Here is a 14767-nt window from a genome sequence, read left to right on the forward strand (position 1 = left end):
CCCACACAAAGAAAAGAAAAATTATCAAATTAATAATCTAAGCTCCCATTCCCATGAACCAAAAGAGACTAGTGATATTTACCCAAAATGAACAGAAGGAAGGAAATAAGAAGATCAGAACAGAAATTATTGAAATTGAAAGCAGAAAACTATTGGAATAGAAACTGGTTTTTTGAAAAGAGCAATAAAAGTATTAAAAATTCTCTGGCAAGACTGATAAAGTGAAAAAGGAAGATATGAAGTGATAGGATAATAGGAATAAGACAAAGACAGACCTTTCAAATACCAAAGGACAAGGCGGAAATACTGCAGAGACCTCACACACGTACATTTGATAATTTAGGTGAAACAGGCCTGTTTCTTGAAAAGCACCAACTGCGATGGCTCACTCCATAGGAAGTAGATAATAATCGAATATTCTTAACTATTAAGAAAACTGAATTGTTGTGTTAAGGTCTGAGGAAAAGGTTCCCCTCTGCCCTCTATGTTCACTAAAAATGAACTGACAACTGGCAGATTAGTAGGATAAAAGGACATACAAATTTATTTAATGTGCCCAAATGGGGAATTACAGGATAATTACCCAACAACCCAGTGAGGTTCAGATGCTTATAAACCACTGGAAGAAATGTGGTCATTTTGAGAGTCAGTAAATTATATTTGTTTTATTTTATTTATTTATTATTATTTTTTTTTTTGCAGTTTTTGGCTGGGGCTGGGTTTGAACCCACCACCTCCAGCACATGGGGTTGGCGCCCTACTCCTTTGAGCTACAGGCACCGCCCTATTTTATTTTATTAATTTGACAGAGTCTCACTCTATCACCCTGAGTAGAGTGCCGTGGCGTCATAGCTTACAGCAACCTCAACCTCTTGGGCTTGAGCAATCCTCTTGCCTCAGCCTCCTGGGTAGCTGGCACTAGGGTGCTGGCCATGAAGCCCGGTTAGGTTTTGTATTTTCAGTAGAGATGGGGTCTCACTCTTGCTCAGACTGGTCTCCAACTCCTGAGCCCAAGCAATCTACCCGCCTCACCTTCCCAGTTTACTAGGATTACAGGTATGAACCCCCATGCTGGCTAGTAAATTATTTTTAGAGGGAACGAATAAGCCCAATGTTCAGACAATGGTTAGTAAATTATTCTCTTTAAAAATTAAATGGGACCTAAGAACAAACAATAGCTTGAAATAATGTTTGTGTTCCAGGTGTGGTCTTTAATATTCAGACTCTTTTTCTGTGATAGGAGTATTTTAATCTTCTCTGGTTAATGAAATATCAGGGAGAGGATCAAAGGTGATTGGGTTCCTCTTTGGTGAGTGGTCTGGTTTCTGGGCAGATAAGAGAGATTCAGAGAACAGCCTCGCCCTGTGCTTTGGGAGAAACAAATCATTGAGAGAAAAGACGGAATGGGGAAAGCAGGAGTCAGCTGCAACTGCTTCTTCAGTTCAGTATTTCAAAGCACCATGTTTTTTTGTATCATTTTCTAGGCCCCAAAAGTTACTAAAAGCAAAACAAAAGCTCCCAAACAAATCTTTAGGCCCAGATGGTTTTATTAAAAAATTCTACCGAATATTTACAAAAGAATTAGCACAAATTTTACACCATCTGTTCTAGAAAATAGAAGAGGCAGCACGAATGAATCATTTACTTATTTTATAAAGACCAGTGATAACCTGAAACCCAAACCAGAGATCACACCAGTAAAAACAAAAACACAAAACCTTTGCGTTATACACTGATGTACTTTATAAACTTAGTTGCAACAATCCTTAACAAAATATTACCAAATAGAACTTACTGATATACACCAAGAAGTATACACCTTGACCAAGCAGAGGTGTAAGGCTGGTACTGTGTGTGAAAATAAATCAGTGTAACCCACCTTATTAACAGGTGAAAGAAGGAAGTTCACATAACTATGGAAATTATCATATGGACGGATTTGACAAAATTCAACACCTATGTATGACGAAAACTCTTAGAAAACCAAGAATAAGGGAGAGCTTCCTCAAACTGATAAAATAAAAACCTGTGGCAAACATCATTCTTTTTTTTTTTTTTTGAGACAGAGCCTCAACCTCTTGCCCTGGGTAGGGTGCTGTAGTATCACAGCAACCTCCAACTCCTGGGCTCAAGTGATTCTCCTGCCTCAGACTCCCAAGTAGGTGGGACTACAGGCATCTGCCACAATGCCCGGGTATTTTTTGGTTGCAGGCATCATTGTTGTTTGGTGGGCCTGGGCTGGATTCGAACCTGCCAGCTCAGGTGTATGTGGCTGGTGCCTTAGCCGCTTGAGCCACAGGCACCAAGCCGAGGAAGACAATTTCACATAGTCTCAAAGCTTCAACCCACAAATACACTTATTCCCTATTAATAGAGAGGGCAACGGTACAAGGTGAAGCCTGGCAGACATCATCTTAATCGAGTGATCAAAGTTAACATTACCACTTCAGGGACAAATCAATACCTCTGTGCCACCCAGTACGTTCTAATGAGAGCAGATGGGTGTCAATTTTGTAATATTGCAGCCAAAGTGCATAATTTTGGTCTAATGATGTGGAACTGTCAGATAAACCCCAATTGAGAGGCAGTCTCTAAAATGACTGGCTTATAATCTTCACAAATGCCTCAGTCAGACTCTTACACTATAGGGCATCACTGGGGTAATGGGTGATACAGGAATGAGTGCTGGGAGTGAAAGTTATTTGAGATTCACTTGTATGATTCTTGGAAATTCCCTGAACATATCATCCCTGAACATATCATATGTCTTTTTCAAAATGAAGGTAATAAATGATGTTAGCATAGCACCACCTTTATGGCACTGTCCTATGTATATAACAAGGCTATGAATAACTACTTATCTGTCAGTGTCAATGTACTACATACTAGAGCTTATGCTCAGTGAAGAGAGGAAACCTGTATATGGGTAACTTCTAGTGGGGCTTAGTAAATACCTGTTACATTTAAATAGGTCTGTGAGTGGCTATGTAAATAGTACTGGCTCATGATATGCTCAATGGACAAATGACTTGACAGTAGGTGGAATCTTAATAGTGCTCTTGTTTTTTGTTTTGGTAGCAAAAAGCAATGTCCATTTTATAGATGCCTTCATGGAGGGGGGCAATATGCATCATGGCTCGGCAGGGTCATCAAGGACAGATCCTGAAGGGAGCCTGCCTGAATGAGAATCTTGGTCGTGAACTTCAATGTGGTGTAAGCCTGGGCAAGACCCTTTCATTTCTGAGCCTTTGCTTCTTTACATGTGAAATAGGATGATAAACCCATGAAGGCCATCCTCTCAGGGATCTGGGCGGTTGTGAGGGAGATAAATATGACTGCAGTGAAGGCATAGGAAGTACACAAAGAATTCACACCTGCTGGTTTTAAGATATACATAATATATGTGATGTACAAACACAAAGGATCTTTGCAGTCTTACGGTTTAACAAATGGCAACAGGGTAATCGCAGACAAGAAGGGAAAGGACCCTTAATACCAATGCTAATGTTCATTCATTACTTAGTTATTATTTACCTTTTGTTTATTGACTACCTGCTGTATGCTCAGAACTCTTCTAAGCAGGAAGTGTATGTCAGTGAGGAAAATGTTAAATAAGTAACCTGAGATGTTATACAGGCAACCTGAATGATTTCTCTGGCATTCACAGAGGTTCTGATCCAGTCCTGAAGAGAGGTCTGCAAGATGTACTTTTTATTTTATTTTATTTTATTTTTTTTGAATTTCAGATTACTATGAGGGTGGAAGACTCACTTTTCACAAGTGCTTCTAGAGACTCAGTTTTATAAGCACTTCTACTGATCACTAATAAACATGCAATACTGGGTGGTGCCTGTGGCTCAAGGAGTAGGGTGCAGGCCCCATATACCAGAGGCGGTGGGTTCAAAGCCAGCCTCGGCCAAAATAAATAAATATATAAAATATACACGCATTACTAGTAATATTGTGAAGGTATTTCCTGTTACCTCATTGCATTGTACAACAACCCTATGAATCAGGTAGTATTATTATTATTACATAATAAATATTAACAACCTGATACGTAACAAGAAATTCATGCCTTGTTCCTGTTCACACAGGTGGTAAGAGGCAGATTCAGGATGCTGACCTTGTTCTGTCTGACACTAAAGTCAGCTCAGTGCTAGGCTGACACCTTGTTATTTTCAGAAGGCAGAGCTTTGGACTTGGGGATATTACAGAGCAGACAAAGCAGAGGAGCAGCCTGGCTGCAATGAACAGCGGGACGTAGTGGCTGAGGCTGAGGCTCAGTGCCTATCTTTAGTCTTTAGGGAGGGTTACCTGCCAACCCTGGGTAGGAAGCATGCCCAACTGAGTTCAGGAACACATCAAAGTCCCTGAGTCAGTGATGGAGACCCAAAAATAAAAGCGACAGGAAAAGAAGACAAACCAATGTCAGCTGTGGTTAGAAGAAAAAAGTAAAAGAATTATTATTTTTTACCTCAATACTAGATAACTTTAATCCCTGCAGGCACACACACAATGCTAATCCTCAGTCCATGATGGTAAGGGGGAGGGATACCGCAAGAACCTGAGGGTCCACCCCGCTCTCACTGCCTTCACAAAGTCAACTGAACACTGATTGCTTTCTGCGAGGTGAAACTTCATTGTATTCATGCCAAGTAGATGTCTATGTGCAGTCTTTCCCTCTCAGGCATTCTTGTTACCAATAAGCAAAGGATAGCCAAAAGCTGCATCTGTGAAGAGCTCATGATGCTGGGATTCATTATTTTTTGGTATCTTTTTTCCTTTTCTTTAAGCAAAACTCCATGCAAATGTATGTCCCTCTTGGCCTCTCTCTCAGTCCCCTTTGGTCAAAGAGCCATCAGTTTTTACCTTCTAATGAATCAGAGGCCTTGTCTTCAGACCATTTCAGAAAGCTTTCAAGGTGGTAGGTTTTGTGCTTCAGTCGTGATAGCCGCAAGGTAGAAATGCGCAGGAGTTGCAGAAACAAGTTCTAGATGAAGTTTCTGGAGTGAACAGTGAGAAGGCCAATCACAGGCAGTCTTGGGTGCCAAGCCCTTTCTCTGAAACACATTCTGATGATGAGGAGTCCGTTTCCAAAGACTTAAAAAGATGTAAGAAGAGAAATTTGGTATTTAAGGCCTTATTTCTTAAACAGCAGAATCCCTTATAATACATGCTAAAAATGAAGATTCTTGGGCTCCTCCACACAAATGAATCAGGACTTTTAGGAATTCTTGCATTTTTTATTTTATTATTAATAATAAAATGTGTACATTAATGCAATCATGGGGCACCATATACTGGTTTTATAGACCATTTGACATATTTTCATCACACAGGTTAACATAGCCTTCCTGGCATTTTCTTAGTTATTGTGTTAAGACATTTATATTCTACATTTACTAAGTTTAGAATTCTTGCATTTTTAATGCATATTTAAGCATGAGCTCTTCTCCATTCAAAGTTGATGTGTGTTACTCATAATGCTTTCTGTGAGCAGCTGAAGCTGGCCTGGAGGGTGCAGTGTCCCTCTGACTTAAGACTCCAGATCACAACTATGACAAAAACAGCAAGAAGGTGCAGCAGTCTTTCCATTGCATAAAATAACAGGGCACGTAGGCGCTGGGTGCTACATGTTCCATTGAATTCTTACAACTGTATGATTCATGTACCTTTTCCCTCCTCATTTTCTCATACGAAAATTGGGACTAAGAGAAGTTATGTGACCTGTCAAGGGTCACAAAACTAATTCACAAGACAGCTGGAGTTGGAGCCATGGACTGTATGACTCCCGAATGCTTTATTCTGTGTGGACCAGTGGTTCTCAACCTTCCTAATGCGGTAATGTATTTTCATTGTTAAAAAGGGGTCGCAACCCATAGGTTGAGAACCACTGATATAGACAATTTATATTTAAGAACTCTTGGCAATTTACTAACTAAGGAGGGTTTTTATATACATTACCTCTTTAAATTTCTATTAGAATTGCATGGATTATATGGGCATCACTATTTTTATTTTTCAGAGAACTTTTAGAAGGTTCCCACGACTAGGTATTCGTTTTGCTTAGACTAAGCCTCCAGGTTTTCAGTATCCCAGTTTCTGAGAGCTTATTTATTCCAGTTCCACATCTAGTAGGTAAAGAGTTTTTTGTTCCTCTCTTTAGATCAGGCACTATGATGCTTCTCCTTCATTTACTGGCTGCTGGGCTGGTAGTTATGGGTCTATGTGGTGCTAACACCCTCTGGCCATGCTGGGGGTGAAGAATTGCTGAAGATGATGAGAACAGCCAGAGAAACATTATAAGGTGTTGTTATGGCATAGAAAGGCACCTCTTCTCGCTTCCTTATCCCTCGGGAAATAATTCCCATTTCATTTTCAAGAGTGGACCTAGTAACAATGATTTTGAAACTAAACTTCAGGGAGGGCTGAGCCCCAGGTCCCCCCATGCTCCTTTCAAAGCTAATGTTGTTTTCCTTTGATCCAGCTGACACCTGTTGTTTCTCAGGGAATGTGCAACATCTACACTGACATTTGTAATGATTTATTATTACCTGAACTATTTGAAAAGGACTTTATGATTATTTTAGCTCATTACTTCTCACTAGCCCTGGGGTAATTCAGCATTGAAGTCATTAGGTAGCTATTATTAGAGCTATTAATACCAATAATAGCAATAAGTTTGATGCTATTGTCATGTTGACAAATGGCCTGCACCCTGAGGGGCTGAAACTGATGACTGTTGATTTATATGTCTAAAAAAAATGAGTGTAAATCACATTTGGGCTGCACTGTCTTAAGATGGAGGGAGAATTTCCTGCAGGAGATTCAGCTTTACATGGAAAGAACCTTTAACAATTTCCTAGATGACTCGCTGCAAGATATGCCAAAGCCTAGAAGCAAAAAAATATACTGTATGGGAACATTATTGCCTGTGGATATGCAGAGGGTGCCACAAAAAGTAGACACATTTTAAGCAAGGAATAAAACTATTAAAATTGTAATGGTCAACATATACCAATAACAAAAGGTGAATATAAATCATGTTTGAGCACCTCTTGTAATTGCAAAAGTCAAACGTGACTTGAGTATTACAGGGAGTATTTTCCATTCTTATGGGTATTCCTATTTTTGGCACCCTCTGTATAATAGATCCATGTCGGATCCTACTTCACACAACTTTTCCCATGACAAGAAAAGTGTTCATAAATATTCAGTTAAAAAACATAGAATATGTTCTACTTGGAATATAAATTAAACTTCTAACCCTAATTATAGATCTTTGCATGGCCCAGTCTTTTCTTATTAGTTTAGCCATTGATCGCCTGACTGAGTCACAAACACCTCCTTTCTGATTCATGGACTAGTTTTGAAAATGCTCCTCCTTTTTTCTGGATTGCTTTTGACCAGATTGCTGCATGAAAGGTTCTTTCCTTTTTTAAATTTTTATTTTTTTGTTTATTTCTATTTTTTAAATTTTGAAACATTAAGAGGGTACCCAGGTCTCTGTACATGGATACCTTGTATTATGGTGAAGTCAGGGCCGTTAGTGTGCTTTTGATCACTATCTCTCACGAGGGTAGTGTTCATTGGTAAGTTTTTATTCTCAAACTTCTCCCAGCCTCCCCTCTTTTTGGTTTCCAATGTCCTTTGAGTCTCTTTGTGCTCACGTGTGCCCTTTGTTTAGGTCTCACTTATTAGTGAGAACATGTGGTGTTGGATTTTCCATTTCTGAAATATTTTACTTGGGATAATGGTTTCCAGTTCCAACCAATTTGCTGCAAAATTCATTATTTCATTCCTTTTTGTGGCTGAGTAGTACTCCACAATATACACAGTGTGTATATACACACACACACAATCCTGTTAGAATGGCCATTAGTAAAAAGCCAAAAGACAATAGATCCTGAAATGGGTCCAGAGAAAAAGGAACATTTATACACTATTGATGTGAATACAAATTAGTATAACTTCTTGTAAAACAGCATGGAGATTCCTCAAAGAAATAAGAGTAAATTTTTATGTTTTCATTGATATGGAATAATTATACTTATTTATAGGATACATGTGATATTTTGGTACATGCATACAAGGAGTAATTGGATATTCATCACGTCAAACATTTATACTTTATCTTCAGGGCATTCTGGATATTTCTTCTAGTCATTTTGAAATATACAATAAATTATTGATAACTATAGTAACCCTATTGTGCTAATGAATGCTAACATTTCTTCCATCTATCTATCTGTATTTTGAACCTATTAATCAGTCTCCCGTCCTCTTTCTCCCCAGTACCCTTCCCAGACTCTGGTAAATACTATTCTATTCTCTACTTCCATGGGATCATTTTTTTTTTTTTTTTTTTTAGTTTCCATATATTAGCAAGAATATGTGGCATTTGGCTCTACGTCAATAACATACACTGGGGAAAGAACATACAATGGGGAGAGGATGGTGTCTTTAATAAATGATGCTGGGAAAACTGGATAAGTATAAGCAGACTATCTGGGACCATATACAAATAATCAACTCAAAATGGTTTAAAAGCTTAAATGTAAGTCCTCAAACTACGAAGCTACTAAAAGAAAGGGAAAGAAAACATTGGAGAGACACTTCAGACTATGCTTTTTTGTATAGCAGAATTTGACTCAAGGCTCACCCTACTGGAGATGCCTTAACCAACCAGGCTTGCTAGAGTAGCTCTTCCTTGCTATGTACAGTGGTGTTTTGTTTCTCCTTCATAGCGCTTACCTGTCATTATCTGATGTTTAAAATGTGTTTAGTCCATGAGATTTCACTCTTTTTTTCCTGATTAGGTTGGCCAAAGGTTTATCTATTTTATTGACCTTTAATTCATGGAAGAAGCCCAAGTGCCCATCGATCCACGAATGGATTAATAAATTGTGGTACATGTACACCATGGAATATTATGCAGCCTTAAAGAAAGATGGAGACTTTACCTCTTTCATGTTTACATGGATGGAGCTGGAACATATTCTTCTTAGTAAAGTATCTCAAGAATGGAAGAAAAAGTACCCAATGTACTCAGCCCTACTATGAAACTAATTTAGGGTTTTCACATGAAAGCTATAACCCAGTTACAACCTAAGAATAGGGGAAGGGGGAAAGGGAGGTGGGTAGAGGGAAGGGGATTGGTGGGATTACACCAGCGGTGCATCTTAAAAGAGTATATGTGAAACTTGGTAAACGGTCTGTGAAACTAGTGAATGATGCCCCATGATCATATCAATGTACACAGTTACAATTTAATTAAAAAAAATATATATATATATAATATATATATATAAAATAAAATAAAATGTGTTTAGTATAGTCTGAGGTCTGGTAGCGTGATTCCTCCTGCTTTGTTTTTATTTTTGAGTAATGTCTTGGCTATTTGAGGTTTTTTCTGATTCCATATAAAATGAAGTATTGTTTTTTTCAAGATCTTTAAAGTATGACAGTGGAGCTTTAATGGGCATTGCGTTGAAATTATATATTGCTTTGGGTAGTATGGATATTTTAACAATGCTGATTCTTCCCAACCATGAGCATGGTATATTTTTCCATTTGTTAACATTCTCAGCTATCTCTTTTCTTAGAGTTTCATAGTTCTCTTTATAGAGATCTTTCACGTCCTTTGTTAGATAAACTCCCAAGTATTTCATCTTCTTTGGCACTACTGTGAATGGGATAGAGTCCTTAATTGTTTTTTCAACTTGACTATTGTTGGTATATATAAAGGCTACCAATTTATGAGTGTTGATTTTGTGACCTATGAACCAAGTGTATGGTGCCCCATGATCATACTAATGTACACAGCTATGATTCAATAAAAAAATAAATAAAAAATAAATAAAATAAAATAAAATGTGTTTAGTTTATGTATCCTTCTGCCCTGCCCACTCAAGAGCAGGAGATGTGTCTGTTTTATTCACTCTGGGGAGGAGAGCTCCTGGCATAATTAGGTGCTTGATAATTACAATAGGAACTGATGGAACCTGCAAGCCCCACACATGTTGTTCTCAGTGCTGAGCAGATATTAATGTGTTTATTCTTCACAACACCCCCATGAGTTGGTACTATTATTATCGCCCTTTGCAAATGAGAGAGCTGAGTAAAGAGAGCATATGTTAAAGTTAATGCAACTGGTCAGAGAGCCAGGATTTCAACCCAAACAGTCTAAGTCTTAACATACCAATTTAATAAATGTGTACATGAAATAATGTATGGACACACATGAACATACATGTGTATACAATATGTTCATACAGTTTGCACACATATATTGCATTTCCATGGAAATCTTTAGTACAGCTGAAAGATTAATACGATCTGAAGAGGAAACAGAGTCGATGTTATATTTCCAAAAGTGTAGACGGATTTGTGGTGATGCAGCCATGTGGTAAATGCCATTTCAGGCCATCTGATTGAAGTGAGTGTGTTCACTGAGCATGTGCAAAGAACTAAAGAAAGGAGAGTCTACTGACATAGCAATATTAACCACATGGTCATGAAGTTCTAATACAAAAGACAAGATAACTAAGTGCCCCAAACTGGTGTTAAGGTAAAGTAATAAGTTGTTTACTAATGGCTCCAAGTAAATTTCAACATAAAGAAAATAGTTGACCTATGTAAAAATTTTTTCCCAACAGAAAATTTTATAAAAATAAAGTTTTAAGGCTGGGGGTGGCCTAGCACTCTGAGAAGCCAAGGTGGGTGGATGGCTTGAGCTCAAGAGTTTCCTTTTAAAAAGAAGGAAAATTAGCCAGGTGTCGGGATGCATGCTGGTAGACCCAGCTACTTGGGAGGCTGAGGCAAGAGGGTTGCTTGAGCCTGTGAGTTTCTTTTTCTTTTCTTTTCTTTTTTTTATTCAGTCTCTGTAAGAGACTGTCAAAAATTGCCAATGCTACTATATTTCAAGTCGTCATGGGAGGGTGTTGGGAAAAGTTTCAATTAGCAATAATTGCACCTCAGATAAACCTCATTGGCTATGATATTGCCACTGCCCAAAGCTAGCCTGGGAGTTGAGGTTGCTGTGAGGTGTAATGCCATGGCATGCTAGTCTGGGGCAACAGAGTGAGACTCTGTCTGCAAAACAAAAACTGTTATGGGGCAAAATAAGGACCACCAACACAAATTAGAATTTTAAAAAGGAGTCTTTTATTAACTGTGGGGCTGTCCCAGCAAAGTCTAAAGCAGACTAAGTGAGAAAGAACTGAGGGGTCTGAAGTTGGAGTCTTCTAGTCTGAAAGTTGGCAAAGAGCCAAACAAGTGAGCTGAAAATTAGCAATTAGAAGCAAAAACAAATTTGGCACAGGAAGCAAAAAACGAGCATGGGGTCATGATGACCGATTTACAGAAGTGAACCTTGCAATTTAGCAGTTTAGCCAATAGGTGACATAAAAACAAGGTAACATAATGCAGATCTAGTAGCTAATGGATAAGTAAAACAATTTGTCACAGCACTTAGCTTGTTAACTTTCATCATGATAGTACTTGACCCATTAATTCTTATCTTGTCCTATTCTGGCCCGATCTGGACCTATCTAAGAGTAATGTTGCCTGTCATCATTTCAGAGTTATGGTGTTCTCATTTTTTTGTCCTTTCATCTTTTATCCTGGTACATGTCCATGGCAGGCAGTATCCATCTTATGGGTGTGATGAGCACCTGGGAGGCTGGTGGCACCCATCTCAAAACAAGCTTTAAGAATTACAGAATTAGGGAGGAGACAAGATGGCTGACTGAAGCCAGCTTTCCACAGAGGCTCCCGTCCAGAAGGAGAGTTAAAGGACAAAAATTTAGCAAGTAACCTGATGGATTTGAGCTGCACTAAGAGAAAAGTTTGAAGAACGCACGTCAACCCCACTGAGGCGAGCTGCGACCACAAGGACACAAACAAAAGGTACAAAATCCATCACCAAGCGGACGGGAATCCCCTCCCCCATGAGAACCACTCAGAGTGCCCCACAAACAACCAGGCAGAGTTCAAAGGTCCTCCCAGTACACTCCATGGGAGATACCCTCTAAAAACTGGACCTACCTCCCCTACTAGGGTGCCATGGCATTCTCCTGCCAGGCATAAAACTGTATAAAACTGTATATATTCTCTACCTACAACTCTGAGCTCCCAGCGCTCCCCTCCACTCACACTGAGGTCTGGAGGCCAGTCCCCCAGGAGTTCAGAATCTTGGGTGATTTCTCGAGGGATGTGGACAGTGCCTAGACTGCAGCTGGTCAGCACTGACTCTGGGGCACGGGAAAAAGGAGAGGATGGTCGGCTGAGAGGGAAACACACTGGAGTGGTGGTTCCCTGAGGCACAGTGCAGCAGCCGTCTTTTGGTGACAATATGGACAGGCAAAAAACTGTGTAAAACTGTATATATTCTCTACCTGTAACCCTGAGCTTCCAGCACTCCCCTTCACTCTCACTCTGAGATCTGGAGGCCTGCCCCCAGGAGTCCAGACTCTTGGGTGATTGCTTGAGGGGTGTGGACAGTGCCTGGGGTGAAGCCAGTCCATGTAGACACTGAGGCATGGGAGTGAGGAGAGGAGGGTTGGCTGAGAGGGAACCACACCAGAGCAGCAGTTCCCTGAGGCATAAAACAGCAGCCCTCTTCTAGCAGCAATACGGCTCACTACCGGATATTCTGAAGCCATAACCCTAGTCTCCCTGGGCAACCAGAGACCGTGAGTAAAGGATTCACCTGAGGCAACACTGATATTATATTATTACATTAATAATTAATAATAGGATTGCATTAATATTAATGCTTTATTTGCATTATTATTATTAGTCAATCAACTTTTAACAAAGGTGCCAAGAACACTCCATAAAGAAAAGACAATTTCTTCAATAAAGAATGTTGGAAAACTGAATATCTACATGCAAAAAAATTGTATCCTTATCTTACATCCAAAAAATCAACTTCAAACTTCAATGAAACTGAAACTTGTAGAAGAAAATGTAGTGGAAAATCTCTGTGACATTGGTCTGGGCAACAATTTTGTGACTATGACCCCCAAAATTCTGGTGATAAAAACAAAAATAGACAAATGAGATTACACCAAACTAAAAAGATTCTGCACAGAAATCATCGGAAACAATCAACAGAGTGAAGAGACAACTTAACAGAACAGGAGAAATATTTACAAACCATACATCTGCTAAGGGCTTACTATCTGAAATATGTAAGAAACTCAAGCAATTCAATAGCAAAAAAACATTATCGAGGCTAAAAAATAGCCAAAGGACCTGAAAACTTTTCTCAAAAGAAGATTTACAAACTTACAAAGATGTGGAATCAACCTAAGAGCCCATCAATTGATGCATGGATAAAGAAAATATGAACACACACATATACACATTGTGCCATAAAAAGGAGTGAAATAATTTCATTTGAAGTAACTTGGATGGAACTAGAGAACACTGGCCTGAGCATCTCAGGAATGAGAAAAAACCCCACATATTATCACTAATACATTGGAGCTAAATGTTGAGTACACATGGTCATAAAGTGGTGCAAAGGGCACCAGAAACTAAGAAGGATGGGAGATGGAGGGTGAAGGATAAAAACTTACATATTGGGGTGGCACCTGTGGCTCAAAGGAGTAGGGCACAGGCCCCATATACCAGAGGTGGCAGGTTCAAACCCTGCCCCAGCCAAAAAACTGCAAAAAAAAAAAAACAAAAAAAAACAAACCAAAGAAAAAAAACAAAACTTACATATTGGATACAAAGTATAATGTTCTCACTGAGAGCCCTGACTTCAGCATTATTCAATTCATCCATGAAGACCCCTTCAATTATACCCCTCAATATTTTGAAATTGAAATTATTTTTTTAAGAAACTACAATGATAGAGTATAAGGGATTGAACACAATTATTAAGAAAATGCCATGAAGGCTATGTTAACCAGTCCAGTGAAAATATTTCAGACTGTATATGGAACCAGCACATTGTACCTCATGATTGCATTATTGTACACAGCTATGATTTAATAAAAAAAAAAAAAGAAACCACAATGAGATTTCACCTCCCACCTGTCAGATGGCTATTAACAAAAAGACAAAACATAACAAATGTTGGCAAGGGTGTGGAAAAAAGAGAATCCTTGCACACTGTAGATGGGAATGCAAATTAGTAGAGCCATTATGGGAAACAGTATAGAGGTTCCTCAAAAAACTAAAAATAGAACTGCCATATGATGCAGCAATCCAACAACTGGGTATATATCCAAAGGAAATAAAATTAGCATGTTGAAGAGAGATCTGCATTCACATGTTCATGCAGCATTATTCACAATAGCTAAATAGGGAGATCAACCTAAGTGTGCATCAGTGGATGAATGAACAAAGGAAAGTGGAATGTATCCACAATGGAATACTTTTCAGCCTTAGAAAAGAAGAAAATCAAATCATGTCATTTGTGGCAGCATGGATGAACCTGAAGGAAATAAGCCAGGAAAGACAAAGATGTTTAAATATGCAATGTGAAAGAGTCAAACTCATAGAAGCAGAGAGTAGAATGTGGAAAGGGTGCTGGCAAGAAGTTGGTCAAAGGATATAAAATTTTACTTAGGAGGAATAAAATTAAGAGATCTATTGTACAACATGATGATTATAGTTAATAATAATATATTCTTGCAAATTGCCAAAAATAAATTTTGTGTTCTCATTACAAAAAATGATAATTTGGGGAAGTAATGCCTATTAATTAGCTCAATTTAGCCATTTCACTATCTATCTATCTATATAT

General features: G+C 38.7%; 1 non-coding gene across 1 annotated transcript; it reads right to left on the reverse strand.

The window, feature by feature from the left end:
• Nucleotides 1-10883: 10883 nt before the first annotated feature.
• LOC128592786 (U4 spliceosomal RNA) lies at nucleotides 10884-11023 on the reverse strand. The gene has a single exon (XR_008382009.1). It is a non-coding gene; the product is annotated as a U4 spliceosomal RNA (small nuclear RNA).
• Between the last annotated feature and the right edge of the window lie 3744 nt (nucleotides 11024-14767).

Source organism: Nycticebus coucang, chromosome 8, assembly GCF_027406575.1.
Source record: "Nycticebus coucang isolate mNycCou1 chromosome 8, mNycCou1.pri, whole genome shotgun sequence".
Taxonomy (NCBI): Eukaryota; Metazoa; Chordata; class Mammalia; order Primates; family Lorisidae; genus Nycticebus; species Nycticebus coucang.